This window comes from Panicum virgatum, chromosome 2K, assembly GCF_016808335.1.
Source record: "Panicum virgatum strain AP13 chromosome 2K, P.virgatum_v5, whole genome shotgun sequence".
Classification (NCBI taxonomy): Eukaryota; Viridiplantae; Streptophyta; class Magnoliopsida; order Poales; family Poaceae; genus Panicum; species Panicum virgatum.
In genome coordinates this window covers 33,448,222-33,458,598 of record NC_053137.1, presented here as the reverse complement: position 1 = coordinate 33,458,598, position 10,377 = coordinate 33,448,222, and the positions used below count along the sequence as shown (strand labels likewise).

The following is a 10,377-nucleotide window of genomic DNA, read 5'->3' as shown; positions in this document are numbered from 1 at the left end:
CTTACAGTTGTCTATTTTTCCAACATCACGTATGCTACACCAGTAGTGTTAGAAACGACGGCGAATAAACGGCGAAGAACAAAAAGATCAAACCACAAGAGACACGAGAATTTAACGTGGAAAATCCTTCCTATGCAAAAGAGAAAAACCACGGGCGCCAGCCAGCAAATCTTCACTATATCGGGTGTGTGATTACAACGCCTAGCGGCGACTTACAAGAAGAATCAACTAAATAAGGAGCAAGCTCTAAAGGGTATATAAGTCGGATTGATGTTCTCTGGTGCAGCCTATGGGTTAGATATATAGGAGAGTCACATGGTCTCCTCAACTTCCACAAGCAATGTGGGATTAAAAGTTTGCACCACATGTGCCTTTGGGATTTATTTGGAATAACTGAAATACTTAATGGGCCAAGCCCAAATTCCAACAATCTCCCACCAGATCTCAAATGCCCATTTAGAGAGCCTTTATTGTGTAATGAATTTGGATCACAATATAACATACTCCACCTTGAAACAAATTCTCTCTTGTAGCACAAATCAAACCATCACCTGAACACAACAAAGAACAAAACTTCTGGCACCAAATAGCCTCTTGGGCTAAGCTCTCAAACTAACTAAGCTTGAGGAAAGCTCAAACTTAGCAACAGAAACTGGCTTTGTCATCTTATCAGCAGGATTATCATGAGTACTGATCGTGCATACCTTCAATTTACCTTGTGAGATGATATCACGAACATAATGGTACTTGACATCAATATGCTTTGTTCTCTCATGGAACATCTGATCTTTGGTGAGACAAATAGCACTCTGACTGTCACAGAACAGGTTAATGCAAGAATCAACTCCACAAAACTCAGCAAACAACCCTTTCAGCCAAACTGACTCCTTGCACGCTTCAGCAATAGCCATATATTCTGCTTCTGTGGTAGACATGGCAACGACAGGCTGCAAAGTAGCCTTCCAACTCACAGCACAACCGCCAACAGTGAACACATATCCTGTGAGTGTCCTGCACCTATCCAAATCAGTAGCATAATCTGAATCTGCATAGCCAATAAGTCCCTGATCAGTTCTCCCAAACTTCAAACAAGAATCTGCTGTTCCTCTGAGGTACCTGAAAATCCTCTGAACTGCCTTCTAGTGTTCTTTATCAGGATTAGACATGTATCTACTAACCAAACCCATAGCATATGATAAATCTGTGCGAGAGCAAACCATGGCATACATCAAAGAACCAACAACACTAGAATAGGGGACTTTTGACATGTATTCAACATTCTCATCAGAGCTAGGACACTGAGCGGCTGACAATTTAAAATGAGGTGCAATAGGAGTACTAACTTTCTTTGAATCGTGCATATTGAAATGATAAAGAACCTTCTTAATGTAATTATGCTGACTAAGAAATAAAAAACCAGATTTTCTGTCTCTACTAATCTCCATACCTAGAATTTTCTTAGCAGCACCAAAATCCTTCATATCAAACTCGCTACTCAACAATTTCTTCGATATAGTAATTTCTTTTCTGATCTTGGCAGCAATAAGTATGTCATCAACATATAACAACAAGTATATAGGTGATCCATCAACAAACTTAATGCACACACAGCTATCATATTCAAATCTTTTAAAGTCATGTAACAACATAAATGAATCAAACCTTTTATACCACTAACGAGGGGACTATTTCAAACCATACAAGGACTTTTTCAATTTGCAAACAAAATTCTCCTTGCCTGGCACTATGAATCCTTCTGGCTGATCCATGTATATTTCCTCCTCAAGCTCTCCATGTAAAAATGCAGTCTTCACATCTAACTGCTCAAGCTCAAGATCATGCATAGCAACAATACTAAAAAAAGTACGAATTGAACTATGCTTAACAAAAAGAGAGAACACAACATTATAATCAACACCAAGAATTTGACTGAAGCCTTTTGCAACTAACCTTGCCTTAAATCTTGGAGGCTCACTAGGAGATAAACCCTCCTTTCTTTTGAAGACCCATTTGCAGCGGATAGACTTCTTTCATTTAGGCAAGTGCACAACCTCCCATGTGCCATTCTTCTCAAGGGACTGCTTCTCCTCCTGCATAGCTGAGATCCACTTGTCCTTATCAACAGAATTAATGGCTTTAGTATATGTTGCTGGCTCACTAGCATCCTCCACCTGTTAAGCACAACTCAAAGCATAATAAGTCAAATTACACTTCTCAATTAAATGATTTGGATGTCCACAACTCCTCTTTGACTTGCGAAGAGCAATAGGTACATCTGGATCCTCCTCTTGTTGCAAACAGACTGTGAAACTGGAGGTGATTGCTGAACAGTATTAGGAACATTGTCTGGAACATTATTACCAACAACTTCATTTTCCTGGTCATCCATAAGCTCCACCTGCACACTGGCATGTGGCTGCAATTTTTCAACTAAAGCATCATCTGTGGTCAAGCTATCAGTAAACATCATAGACTCATTGAAAACAACACTTCTGCTCATGAAAGTCTTTCTAGTTTCAGGATTCCACAATTTATATCCTTTCACTCCCGAACCATAACCAAGAAACAGACATTTAATAGCTCTAGTCTCTAATTTTCCACTATCAACATGAGCATAAGCAGTGCAGCCAAAAACTCTCAAGTGTGAATAATCTACAGGTGTACCAGACCATACCTCAATAGATGTCTTCTTGTTGAGTGGAATAAAAGGTGACCTGTTGATCAAATAGCATGCAGTGTTAGCAGCCTCTGCAAAAAAATGCTTGCTCATGCGGGGCGTTGGACAGCATGCAACGAGCCTTCGAGATGATGGTTCTTTTTATACGCTCGGCCACACTATTCCGTTGTGGAGTGTATGGAATGGTGTGATGCCTAACAATGCCTTCCTTCTTGCAATAATCATCAAAAGCATCTCAACAGAATTCTCCACCATTATCAGTCCAAAGTACCTTGACTTTCTTTTCAGTTTGTCTTTCTATCATGACTTTTCACTCTGTAAAAGCAGCAAAGGTATCATCTTTGTTTTTCAGGAAATAAGGCCACACTCTTCTAGAGTAATAATCAATAATGGTAAGCATATAACGAGCACCACCAAATGAAGGTTTACGAGAAGGACCCCATAAATCAGCATGTACATAATCAAGTGTACCTTTTGTGGTATGAACAGAGGTATTGAATTTTACCCTCTTGTGCTTACCAAAGACACAATGCTCGCAGAACTTCGTCTTGCCACTCAAGATGCAGCCATCCAGAAGGTTTCTCTTCATCAATTCTGTCATGCCAAGCTCACTCATATGTCCAAGACGCATATGCCAAAGGTCAGTCTTAATAGGTTTATAATTATTAACAGCAGTAGCAGTGGCAACAGAACCATGCATAGTACTACCTCTCAGAACATATAAATTTGAACCACTGAGATCACCCAGCAAATATACAAGAGAACCTTTTGATACCTTTACAACTCCACCTGAACCAGTGTATTTATCAATTGTGCTCAACGAGATCAGATTTCTCTTCATCCCTAGTATATGTCTCACGTTCTTCAGTGTGCGAATCATGCCATCATGGGCCTTGATCTGAACAGAACCGATGCCCACAATCTCACATGGGTTATCATCTCCCATACGCACAAAACCTCCATTCTGCAAAGGCTCATATGAACTGAACCAATCTCTGTTAGTGCACATATGAAAAGAACATGCGGAATTAAGTATCCATTCATCATGACCGGAAACACAACCAGCAAAGACAACCAGGCAATCTAATTCAGAATTATCAGCAGCAGAAGCAACACTAGCTTTACCATCAGAATTATTTTTCCTCTTGTCCTTATTCTGCAATTTCCAACATTCTTCAATGTTGTGAGATTTCTTCTTGCAATACTTATAGAATTTCTTCTTGGGACCTTTGGACTGGGAGCGCCTCTACCGTTATTGCTCTTGAAATGATCGTTGTTGTCGCTCGATGATCTATGCACAGATCTGCCTCTAACATGCAAGGCGTCACCCTTTGAGGACGATCCATCAGCCTGCACCATGCCTTTCATCTTCTCCCTGGACTGGAGTGCCTCACAAACTTCAGCAAGGGTTAGTTCATCACGGCTTAATAATATGGTGTCACGGAAACTTGCATACGAACTGGGCAAAGAGCATAACAAAAGAAGACCTAAGTCTTCATCATCATATTCAACCTCCATCGACACTAGGTCGGCAACGATCTCTTTGAAGACAGATAGGTGACTCAGCACTGAGTCACCCTCCTGCATCTTAAGCGTGAACAACTTCAACTTCATATGCATCTTACTGGTTAGATCCTTGGACATGCAGATCGATTCCAGTTTGAGCCAGAGTTCTGTAGCATATTTTTCCTGTAGCACTTCTTGCAAAATATCATTAGACAAATAAAGCTGAATCAGAGATAGGGCCTTACGATCTTCTTCTTCTTCCCGAAGCCTTCCAGCGCCTCATCAAGATCCTGAGATTGCGCCAGAACAGCACACATATTGACTTGCCACAGTGACAACCTCGTCTTGTAATCCAGCGGCGGTAGATTATACTTCGTCGATGCCATCGCGGAACCCTAACCAAAGCTCTGGTACCACTTGTTAGAAACAACGGCGAATAAACGGCGAAGAACAAGAAGATCAAATCACAGAAGACACGAGGATTTAACATGAAAAATCCTTCTAATGTGAAAGGAGAAAACCACGAGCGCCAGCCAGTAAATCTTCACTATATCGGATGTGTGTTTACAACGCCTAGCGGCAGCTTACAAGAAGAATCAATTAAACGAGGAGCAAGCCCTAAAGGGTATATAAATCATATTGATGTTCACTAGTGCAGCCTATGGGTTAGATATATAGGAGAGTCACATGGTCTCCACAACTTCCACTAGCAATGTGGGATTAAAAGTTTGCACCATATGAGCCTTTGGGATTTATTTGGAATAACTGAAATACTTAATGGGCCAAGCTCAAATTCCAACAATCTCCCACCAGATCTCAAATGTCCATTTAGAGAGCCTTTTCTTGTATAATGAATTTGGATCACAATATAAAAAGTAGATGGTGAAACACAATCTGCGGCGATAGTAGCAAATCAGTCGCATACAAACACCTACTAAGTATACAATGCAACTATAATCGGAGAGGAAATGTCAAGACACCTGGCTCCAAGGCTAGTCGCTTTTCACGTAGCCTCTTCCTTGTTTTGCTAGCAGGCATATCCTCCATGCAGTGGCGGACCCAGCATTTGGAAATAGGGTAGTCCTGATAAAAAAATAAAGAACAATCCAATATAATCTAATAGCAAATTGATAATAATCGGTATATAGTAATTAAATTTACAATAACATGGCTACAAAGACCCCATTATACGCTTAATTTAAAAATGTTCACATTATTCATAGCTAAACATCCTGATAGCATCAGCAACACAAATAGATGCAAATTATTCAGTTAATCACCTAATTAAAGTCTGAGTTTAGAAGTGAGATTGAGATGGAATAGAGGGAGAGAGAAAGCAGTAACAATGGACGGGATTGCAATTGGGCAATGGAGATTGGAGAATTGGGGATGCTAGATGCCACACATCCTAGAAGGTTACTGGCCAGCTGCGGTGGGAGGCGGTGGCGCTGGGTGTTGGGCTGAGGAGGAGCCATGCCGAGCAGCCGGGACAAAGGTGTGGCCGTGGGGGGCGCCGGCAAGAGTCGCAGTCTGGCCGGAGTAGAGGTCTGCGTGGGGCGTGGGGCAGGCGTGGGGCGAATGCGTGAGCCAGCGAAGCGGCAGCCCCGTGCAACCTTCTAGGACGCGGGCAGTGGCCGGTAGATGAGCGAGCGAGCGGCCGCCGGAGCCACAAGATAGGTAGGAGGTTGGGGCTGTGGCCGCCTGGGTTCGACGGGAGGACGGGGAACGTGGCTGATTTGGTGATTAGGGCTAGGTTGGATCGTTGGGCCAAAATCTTGAAGCAAGATTTTTGGGTCAAAATATAGGGCATCATGAACCTATCGCGTATCTAAATACATATTGATATTGATGTGGATACACATATAAATATATATATTTATAGAAAACAAATAGCAAAATAAAAAATATATTCAATGACTAATGGAAATGCATGGAGAAACAACAAAAATGTGAAAATGCTAGCAGAAAGACTTAATTACAAGTTTACAACCAAAACTAGAATTGTATCAAATAAATAGTCTAGTTGCTAGGAGATACATTGTGCATGCAACAATCACATGCAGCCTCCGTATAAAGCATGGCCATTATACCCTTTGTTTCCGACACATATATATATATATATATATATATATATATATATATATATATATATATATATATGTATGACTTTTCATTATGATCATTACAATAGTAGTATCTATAAATTGTTGAGTGTTCTAATGCGTTGGTACAATATGAGTCTCATCATGCTATTGGAACTTACAATTATGGAGCTATTCGAGAATATGTTTTCAAGCAGGAAGTATAGCAAGTACTCAACGAAGGCAAATGTGGAGAGGTGCATTGAAACGAAGGGAATGCCATGCTTATATAGGCAGGAGAAGGAACTGGGACGCAGCGGCTATAGGAACATGGCAATAAAAAAAGACAGGAACATGAATAGTCAAGTTGAACAGTCCGGTGAGGTGATGGATCCCTGCATGCAATAGTGCATTTATTAAATGTTGTGTGGCTCAACCAAGCCTACCAATTTGTACGGGTTCGGCGGCAGCCCCATCAATAGGCACAAGGTCATGTCACTTTCAAGGATCAGAAGAAGAAGGACACTGGCTATGCATCGTCTTGGGGTACCAAACACTGAATCGAGATGGGAGCAGCAAGTTGTTTGGTCTAGGAAAGATTATTCATCAACAGTTACATGTTTGTTGGGTCACATCACATGTCATATACTACTGGTGTGATTACTGATTACTAAAATTGTGTTGCCAACATGCTCGAATTTTTGGTGTTTAACTAAGAGTACTTTTACTCTTTGTTATCACATTCGCATGTCACTACTTGCTGGCTCATTTTAGAAGTATCATTATATTAGATAGCGGTGAATAGTAGAAACATTCATCATGTCCCGACAGAGTACCTGTTAGGTGGCTGTTCATGAGAGCGATGGATCGACGCCATAAATGCTGCGAAGGTATGAATGTCCATTAGCCATAGGGAAAATATCGGGACAGGTGGATCGAGTCATGCAAATCTAGAGAAAAAAATGAAGCACAGGTGGATCGAGCCATCCAAACCGTATCGGATGGAGCTAATATTTTAGGTTAACGTGGCCCTTACCGCAGGCCGCGAAAACCGCGCCGCCTTATATTTTTAATATTGCTGCTACCGAAAAAAACCGGCGCCGCCTTATATTTTTAATATTGCTGCTACCGAAAAAAAATTGCTGCTGTGAGTAGTTCTGTCGTGAATCGACCTCGGCTCGGGATGCTCCAGCTTTCGGTGGCAGGCTCGCTCGAGCTCGGCTCATTGACAGCCCTCCCGCTTGGACTCGGCCGCTCAGGGCCTCCTGTTCATCTCCTCCTCCTCGGCTCCTACCTTTGTTTCTTAAACCTTCCCCTTTCTCCCTTACTTTTCCTTCCCTGGCGGCGACGACTGGGCGAGCGGCGGCACCATTTGTCCTATCTTCGCCCAGCCCTTTGCCGGCGACGAGCGAATCCTCCAGGTATGCCCGCCTCTTCTCTTTCCTTCTGCTGTGTGAGACGGAGCACCCCAAACCCTAACAAAACTATTTGTATTCGGATCTGAATCCAGTTACAATATATACCTACTAACTTCGATTTCGTTTGCAAGAATCATCGGGTGTACATGTGTGTACACCCATGTCCTATGCTGGGTCCGCCCCTGTCTTACCCTATGCATATGAATTTATGACCAGTTTTGCTTTCAAAGTTTTGCCATTCCTTTCAGAATTTGGTTTGACTAATTGCAAAGGATGTTGTCGTTATATTACATAGTTGCCTTTTGAAGTTCTATTTCCTGTGGCACTTAGCTTAGAATCTTAAATCAGAAAAGGAAACAAACACATAGCTAATCTTTTGAAACTATATCTCCTATATCAATTATCTACAATCATAATGGAAAATCCATGTAAGTTATCTGTTTCCTGTGTGGAGCTAAATGAGTGCTTCACTGGCATACCTAAAGGGTAATGATGTCATTCATGGTTTATCTATTGCAGGTTGACTGTGTACGCAGGAGTGGGGAATTAGTGACCAACTCTAACCATGTCTGTAGCTGCCAGTGTAAGTGATGCGGCCATTGCGGTGCGTGACAAGCTTCATGGCAGACAAAGGTCAAGCGGTACTGGCCAGGAAAGGCGCCTAAGTGGGCTGACGAGGCTGATGAGGAGATAGATCTTCAGACGGCACGGGTCTCCCTTGATAAGGCATTCCCAAAGGATGATGATGCTGACATCCCTGCAAAGGATGACCGTCGGCTTCGGCGTCTTGCACAAACCTATGAGAATAAGGAGGAGCTGAGGGCAGATCATCGCCGAATACGGCAGGCTGAGATTGTGTCAACTGTTGAGGAGGAGAATGAGAGGCAGGAAGTTGATATTGATGAGGAGGACGAGGAGGCTCAGGAGGAGAGGAGGAGGAGGATAAGGGAGAGACAGCTCTTAAGGGAGCAGGAGGAGTTACTTCCTCAGGAAGAGGAAGAACCAGTGGAGGATGAGTTAGAGGAGGAATCTGAATATGAGACGGACTCTGAGGATGAGCAGATGGGCATGGCCATGGTGAAACCTGTCTTCATACCAAAGTCACAGAGAGACACCATTGCAGAGCGTGAACGGCTTGAGGAGGAGGAGCGACAGCTTGAGGAGCTTGTCAAGAAGAGGCTGGAGGCTAGGAAGATAGAGACTAGACAGATTGTGGTTGAAGAGATTAAAAAGGAGGAGCACATTGAGAAGGCACTGAATGAAGAGGACAACATTGAGGATGTCGATACAGATGATGAGTTGAATGAAGGAGAGGAGTACGAGTCATGGAAGAATAGAGAAATAGCAAGAATTAAGAGGGACAGGGAGGAAAGAGATGCAAGGTTGAAGGAGAAGGAGGAGATTGAGAAGGTCAGGAATATGACTGAGGAGGAGCGTCGGGAATGGGAGCGGAAGAATTCAAAGCAGCTTGGTCAGACCAAACAGAAGTGGAAGTTTATGCAAAAGTATTACCACAAAGGTGCTTTCTTCCAGGAAAGTGCTGATGATGTTATTCAGTCAGCTGGTAAAGATGATATCTACAGCCGTGATTTCTCTGAACCTACTGGAGAAGATAAGATGGATAAGAGCATCCTACCCAAGGTCATGCAAGTTAAACACTTCGGGCGCAGTGGCAGAATGAAGTGGACACATCTTGTTAATGAGGATACTACGGACTGGAATGCACCGTAAGTACTCATTTGTTTCATCATTGTTGATACTGTTCAGTTGCCTTGTATTTTTACATGTGCTTTCAGAGGTTGCTAATTTTCAAGTAACAGTAAATAATGATTGCCTGAAGGAAATATTATATTTTGGATGCTTTTAATATTGGGTCCAATAGGTGCCCTGCTCTTAATTTTCGAGCTGACATACCTATTGTAGCTTTTGACACATATAATTGACCGCAGTTATTATATCTCTAGCTTGTTAAAACTTTAAAGCTTATTGCACATTTATCAGTTGAATTTTTTTTATGTTTTCTGGTGCATATCTTGGTCTTTAAAAGGATAACACATGTACTGACTCTGCACTACTTTGTAATGAATTTTTAGATGGGCCACAAATAGGCCTCTGCGAGCAAAGTGCCAAAGTATAATTCAAAAATGGCAGGCATGAATGCACCTATTGCTAAACCAAAGGGAAGTAAGAAGCTGAAGGACTGGGATGCAAAATAAGATGCTGGCTTGACCTGGTACTATTCTCTTAAGCCTTACTGCCATACGAGCACTACCTGGCCAAGAAATGCAAACAATGCTTATATGGATGCTTTTCCTTTTTAATTTTGAGTGCATAAACCATGTGACCTAATATGCTACCATTTGTTGGAGTTGAAATGTCCCATTATAATCTATGAATGGTCATTGGTATTACTTTCTTGGGATGCTTTATCAGAAGAGTATCCCATGTATATTTGTTGCTTTATGCCTGTGAAAGTCTACAATTTCACATTTCATTAACCATGTTCTGTGTATACTAAACCTTTCTTTATTATACTCATTAATACCAAACCATATTGACTATTGAGTAGTTATTGTCAAATTATGGTCTACGATATGATGCTGAGGTGCTACCTGCATGTAACAGTGTGTGCTTGCTGTGATGTGTGTTTGTGGATGTGCCTCTATTGTTGATGCTCCTTTAATGAGACAATTTT

The 10,377-nt window shown here is 41.9% G+C and overlaps 1 pseudogene; it reads left to right on the top strand.

Annotated features, from left to right (window-relative positions):
- The first annotated feature begins 8,156 nt into the window (after positions 1-8,156).
- LOC120673786 lies at positions 8,157-9,911 on the top strand (annotated as a pseudogene).
- Positions 9,912-10,377: the final 466 nt, after the last annotated feature.